This window comes from Haemaphysalis longicornis, unplaced genomic scaffold (assembly GCF_048455015.1).
Source record: "Haemaphysalis longicornis isolate Haplotype H1 unplaced genomic scaffold, Haemaphysalis longicornis Haplotype H1 scaffold_3, whole genome shotgun sequence".
Lineage (NCBI taxonomy): Eukaryota > Metazoa > Arthropoda > Arachnida > Ixodida > Ixodidae > Haemaphysalis > Haemaphysalis longicornis.
This window is the reverse complement of record NW_027526335.1, coordinates 205,226,663-205,234,048: the sequence shown is the minus strand read 5'-3', so window position 1 is coordinate 205,234,048 and position 7,386 is coordinate 205,226,663.

Below are 7,386 nucleotides of genomic sequence, written 5' to 3'. Positions count from 1 at the left end.
TCTCATTTGTACACAAACTGACCAGACTGCGAGAATAAATAAAAGATGTATGTGCGTGGACTGACACAAAAAAATAAAGACAAATAAAGGAAGGCGAACACCGGTGAACGGTCATTGACGACCATCGTTTATCCATGCTTTAAAGGTTCAAAATGAGCGATGAACCCTAAACGTAATAAAAAGAACGGGAATAAAAACAGTCACTATTAAAAAAAGACCGCGCTAGCAGGGATGGAACAGATGAAGAATCAAACGAAAAAAAAAACGAGAAAAAACGAAATTTCGTTCTTTCAAACGACTAAGCTCAACTTCCGAGCGTGGGTTTCTTCCCTCTACGCTGTATCAGTGCATCTTACAGCACACAGTGCATTTCTTTGCCTTGGAGACTGAAAATCGAAGGGTGTGAAGGAGGATTTTGGAAGCAATTTTGGTAGGGCACATTTACACTGCAGAAAACTTAACCCCCATACCGACAGTAAAAGTAACTCTTTGGCCAGCATGAAGAATTTCCATAATTGCTGTACAAAGAGAGTGATACTTTTGATTTATTATACTTAATTTCAAGTAAGGCGAACATTCTGTGCGCTCGCGCAGTTACCTCCGTCTGCAACTTTCAACAATTTCCGCCTTGAATGGATATAAACAAGGAATGAAGTAATAAAAACGTTGCATTTTACGATTTCTATAAAGGCGCCCTGACATTTAGGAAGATTGCTACGCTAATTGAACAATACAATAATGTGGTACGCCTGCTTCATATTAGCGCACGAGTCACCGGGTTACGCATTACTCCGCTAACGCACGCGGACACAGATGCAATTGGCTGCATGAGCTAAGTCTCCGTTCGCGGGAATGCCGAAGTTGAAGATAAAGAAAAAGATGTCCCTGTAATATGAAAAACGGGTGTTCCTAAATGCCCAGACAACACCAAACAACCTAAGGACATCCCAAAAAAGGTCCTAAATCCCATGTCCCAAACAGCACAGCCTATGGGCATCCCTGGGACTTCCGCACTGGCAGTGTCCTAAAAATGTCCACGAATGGCTGTGATTGGGATGTATGCGGAAGCGCATGCGTGCTTTTTGTTGATTCGGTCAGCCCAATGTTTTGTGTTTGTGCATAAAACGCATTATGGATAAAACGCATAGGCGCGTGTAATGCGCGTGAAGGAGGTACAGCCGTAAAGCAAATGTATGGAGGAAGAAAAACTTTTCTTTCCTCCATGTCTCGCGTACCCGCAGGTAGTGCGTGATTGTTACAGGAAGTGCTTCAGAGAAAGGCTAGTACACTGATTAAACCAACTGAAAACGCTGCTTTTGAGCACGGCAACTTTCTAAGGGAGGAAAGAACCGTCCCGCTCAGATGGCCTGCTGCTTGGTTCTGGGTCTGCCTTGTTGCCATTTTATTTCGTATTTATGTACAATATTTCAAACTATAAGTTAAAAACTAAAAATTATATTTTATTTTAATTATACCTCAATGCATTTCTAAAGCTTCGATGTTATTCTACACCATTAGAGACGTCTGTGAGCTTTTTACGAAACTGATTCAGCCGATTCAGCCATCGAAGTTTTATAAACATGGCCGCCCGCGGATGGAAATGTCATGGAAATGTGCATGGAAATGTGCGCCGTGCTTCCGTGCTGCTGGAACGTCATTTCACAAGGTAAGTATTGTAAGTCGTATATATGTACCACTCAGTGTTTAAACCCTTCCAATGCCCCTGTTGTGTTTTATGCTTGATTTGTTGGTCTGTGGTCGAAGGTGGGTGCTCAGTGCGGAAACGGTGGAAAGGCTTCTCCCGGGGTGGCGGGAGAAGTTGCAACGCTTGCTGCATTGTTTCGCGTTGCTCAACTTGTTTTATACCTCTAGCTGTTGATTATTTTACATGAATTTATTATACAACTAGTGTAGAAGGGCATCACTGCAACAGATAAAAAAAAACGACGCAGATGCCAGAAAGCCGAGCAAGAACAACTAGACAAAGAGACATTATTGGGCCTCAATAGTTTGACTAACTAAAACTTTTCGCGTAGCTAGTGTTCCTGGTTCTAGGCCTCAATCATCAATCCCGCGCTACCCGGAACGAAATCACTCATTTCTCGCATGTATTTAGATAAAACCACGTTTCGGGTTTTGTCAATGCGTGAGACAGTCCAGTGAGAGCCCTCGGTACTAACTGCGTTTTTTTCTTTTTCTTTTTTTTCAGGAATGATAGAGCGGCATAGCGCAAGCGTTATGCGTTGTAATTTACGCGTTTAACATTTTTCACTGAGTAGCATGTCAGTGTGTGATGTGCTGAATTTACTCAGCTCGCGTGATCGCCTGCCCTTTTATGTGCTAATGACTGTGCTGCAATCTAAATGTGGCTTGCTGCTGTAACTTTGCGGCCGTTTGTAGATGGGCATGTTGGCGAATACACAACCTCCACAGCAAAGAGAATTCCGGCAAACTATGCAACAAATGGCAACGTGATCTGGGCCGCTTGGAATACTCAGATCTGGGCCGCTTTGACAACTGTTTTAAAGAAGGGCACTGGGGGGGTAGTTGTGCATCATGTTTAAAGGGCTGCGAAGACTGACTTCACAGTGCGGTTACTCGTAAAAAGCCTTAAAGGGGCCCTAAATAGGCTTCCGAAGGTTGCCATTTCAATCGCGCAATCGCTAGAGTACCCCTTCACCACAACGTGTACCAAATATTACACCTCTGCGTAAAGCAGGGGCCGCACAAACAAAAAAAAAAGATTTCACTTTCTCTCCTGGCTCACCAACCACACCTTGCCGCCACACTTGCGCGCTCTGACACAGTTCTTTCCTGCTCTGACGCGCCTCAATGACGCACGAGACACTGCCCAGTGCGGCGCCGCGAACGCGAACCACACCGACAGCGCTCACCGTGCAACCGGAATCTGGTGGGCGGAGCATGCGCGTCGAGTGCTAAAAAAAAAAGCGCGCGCAGGGCTTGGCGCAGCCAATGACTGCGCGTACATCAAGGAGGGTGATGGATTGCCCTGTTTCTCTCGGTGGTCTTGCGCCGGGTCGATGACGTCGCGGCTTCCACAGTGCTTCGGAGGAGCTACTAGAGGAGATCCCCATGCCTTATGGGTGGCCCCTTTTAATGAGCGATAACTCGGCTAATACTTAACGCAGTTAAACAATTTTTGAGGCATGACGTTCCTTGGATAGTACTCCAGTGACTGCGCACGCAAAATTGTAACATTTCGCAGCCTATTTAGGGCCCCTTTAACAATTTTTCATGAGCGGTAAACACAACCTTTCACTCATTTTGTTTGTAATCTTTCTCAAATTGCACGATATGCTGTGAATATAATATTGCAGTCAGTCTTTCTGCCAAGCAGCTATTTTTTTTACAGTTTCCTGTAGTCTCTTGTCAGCAAGCAGACACTCAGAGATGCAGTTAGCAGTTTTTACAGGCAGCTTTAAACCTGGTGGGCATTACCAGAAAACTGCGACTCTCGTGTCTAGTGTCGTCCTTGTTATTGTTACTCTGTTATATTTCATTGCGCTTTGCACCATTGGATCCCAGGGAAAACTAATGTAATGGCGCATTTGACAAACGTTTAATGGTAAATGGCTGCAGTAGCTTGCACGTGTGTGATGCGTTGTGCCAACAAGCATGATTGTAAGAGCCAGTTCAAAATCTCTTGACTGAAAATTATTTAGAAAAACTGTTTCATTTACATCTGAAGCAGGTGAAATGTTTGGGCAATCATGGAATGTACGGGTCATGTCCATGAAACAGAACTAAATAGCAAAATTTCTATCACACATCAAATTTCTGCGCAAAACAACCCGCAAGCTCCTGAAGGTTTCGCGTGGCAGCAGGCTGCTTTAGTGTTGTGAGTTCTGGCCGCGAGGTTTATTTTGACTGTAGCGCAATCACGAGAGCTTGTATCAGGAAGGGCATTGTTAGAGATCAGCGAAGCTCAGCGTGTACTCGTAAGCATGCCGTTTTACCCATGGTGTGAAATCACCATGGGTAAATGTTTATCTGTACATTTCGGTAATGCTCGAGTTGTGTTTCCTTACTGGCAGTGTTCAAGCTAGCCGGTGTCTGCACTGTTCATTGAATTCATTACAAGTTGTTTTCTAAATTATGTTCAGACAGCTTCATGGGCCATGGAAAGCCTCCCCAGCCACAAGGAACTCCAAAGGATAAGAAGACAGCAACACAGTTCTGACGTGCTGCAGAAAGAGCTGCAGCACACTAGAAAATATTTGGAGCTCCAATGCAGTGACTGCCAAGGAATTATATGAAAGTCGTTTAATCTGATTTTCGTTTTCTTGATTGCTCATGTATATTTTCCTGACACTAATCTAAACTGCTTTGTGTGTGTGTGTGTGGTAAGCTACTACGTGGTAAAAAAAGTACGGATTTGAGGGCATCATGCCAGAATAAGGTGCATACCACCAGTACTCCGTCAGGGTGTGTTTGTCCATTTGGACATTTGTATGGTCTCTGCTGTGCGTGAACTAAGACCACATACATGGCTAATGTACTATTACAAAGTGCAGCCTGTCTAGTTTTGAGTGATATCAATATTATTTATCTTAGTGTATGAGAGACAAATTCAAATTTAAAACTCGATATATCTTATTTTGCTTCACTTGCCTCTGTATTTTCGAAGTTATAGAAGATAATAAACAGAAATTGTATAGATTGCTGTATAGATTCATTATACATACCAATTAGTGGCTGCATGATGGAATTCAATTGGTTTAAAAATTTATTCATATTTCTGCTAAAAAAGTCTAAAAATGGAAATTCTCTACTTGATATTTACATGACTCAGTGCAGAGCAGTGATAGTTTTTGTACATGTTGGCTGTAGACTGATTTGTTTGCCGTCAAAATTTGGCTGCATTTATTTGGAATTTTTGAATTGCCAAGGTTAAAATGTCGCAATATACATCCTTACACGTTCCCACATTTTCAACGCAAACTCATAAGTATGCATGCACATATATTTCCACATTTAGACCTCAGTGGATAAAATGGTAACAAAATGCAGCCAAATTATAAAGGTAGGAAAATATGCATACAGCCGACTCGTGCAAAGTGTTATTCTTCTGCTCTAAGCCGTGTAATGTTACCTGTTCATCAAGTTTCTTCTGTTAGCTTTTATTTGCCTTTTAGCAGACAGGTGAAAACCTATTTGGCTGAGAACAAATTTGTCATCATGTGGCCAAATGGCATGTCTTCTAAGCACACAGCAAATGTCCTCCCTTTACGTTGAATAGTTCTACATAATTCTTTTCGAATGTAGGTACACGTGATCCAAAATTTTATAAGTTTTTTTTTTATTTGCAGTAGGTTTTAGAACTAGTATTTTATATCAATCAGAACTAGATCAGCTGGCCTTTCGAATGATTTCTACGTGTGTGTGGTGCAAAGCGATGCCTTACGGTAGCCACCATATTGTTAAAATACTGACTTTATACGCACGACGTCGTGTAGTCTGGCGGGAGCCATTATACGCACGACGCGACTATAGCGCCAACGCGGCAGTTGCTGAAAACTGAAAGCGACCTCATATAACGGGTTGGCGGGTTTCCTAAGCCCCTGGGCGGCTTCGACGGAGGCGGCATGACATTCGAAGTTGGGGCACGATTTACTTGCTTTAGCGATTTCGATCCCGCCATTGAGAATTTCAGCTCCGGAACAACTCCTTTTTTGTAGTGAAAGCTACAAAAACAGTGGACGTCGTCCATTCGCGGCTAAGTGTACGACTTGAACGACTGCAAAAGAAACTGAAGTACCCAAACGCGACAACAGACTCTGACATCACGATAACAGAATCGGACAATAGACTAGGAAATCGCCGTGAGTTATTATTTTCCGAACGATCGGTGCAGTTTGTTGTTGAGTGTCGCGGTTGGTCGCGTGAATGTTATGTTACACACTGATACTTCTACTCATGCCGTTTTGTTTTAGCGTCCGGAATAAACTGCTTCTTTCTGTTTCTTGCGTGTCGGCGTCATATCGTCGAGGGGGGTCAGGCTCGCGAACCCTTCACACATGAAGGAAGTTCCTTCGCGACGTATACATAAACCAAGCAGTTCTTGGAACGTTCAGTGCACATTTGGTTTCTAACTTTTAGTGTACGTCAATGGCTAATGCCCAAAGCAAACATGAAAGCTGTTATCATTGCTCCACACATGTGGATGCGCTTGAAATGAAATGTCGTGGGTATTCATTTCGAAATGGTGAAAATTGGCTTGCATGTGGCCACTGAAATCCGTTTAAGAATAAAATGAATTGGGGGTGCATCTGACTTCGTTTTTTAATAATTTGTTGCAACTGAATTTGAACCTGTAACTTTCTTAATGCGCATGAGTAGAACAATTTGCCGCATTGTTTAAGCTATCGGTCAACGTAATCCTCCATATACGTGATAATTCTAAATGTAGGACAGGTGCTTCTACCCCGCAGTATTAATTCGGAGGCTGGTTAAGAGCACCGCCATCCGTTAGGGTTCGATGCGATCGCAACCCGAGCGCTTCTCAACTGCATTGACTATGCAGATTTTAAGCCGAGATAAAAAATGCGTGAAAATTATAACCTAGGTTATCTTTAGGTAGCTGAACGTTATTCAAGAGCCCCAAATTTCCCATCGGTCGGTCTGTCAAGGACGTAATGTGACACAGAGCATGTTAAATAAGTCGCATAGCTGCAATCGTAGGTGAAATAAATGCATTATCCGGTTCTATGTCGTGCTTTGTATCCATAACATCAGCTGTGATTTTTTTCATTGCGATACGGAACGCAAAAGCTAATCGAAAACCCATTTCGAGGAGCGTTGTACGGTTGTCATTTGAACCATCGGCTTCGCGACCCATGAGGCGACGGAAAAGGGCGATAGAGACGCTTGAAAACAGCGCAGCGCCGGTTGCTTTGGCTGCCGCGTTGGCGCGTCAGTCACGTCGTGCGTATAGTGGCTTCTGCCAGACCACACGACGTCGTGCGTATAAAGTTATTCTTGTTAAAAAGTGGCCGCGCGGCCTGAGGGAGTGTGACTGCCACATTAAAGGGTCATGCAGACAAAATACAAGCTTGTTTTCTTCGAAAGATTTGGGGTTTTGTAGTGCCCTTTGCACATGTCGGGCAGCAAATGATGCTTTATTCGCCAAGAAATTAATCAGTTCAAGTTAACATTTTGATTCTCCCGCCAAATCGTGTGTTTTGTGACGTCGGCCATGACATCACAAGGAAGGAAGGGTCTTCAAGCTAATTTCAAGTGCGCCGCCCTGCCTGCAGTGGACGGCGGAGCCTTGTTTACCATCAATCCTCTTAAATATCGCCACCATGCTGTCTTCACCTTTGCTTTGTTTTTGACTGTATTTGCACCTGGCTTGGTTTTATTACG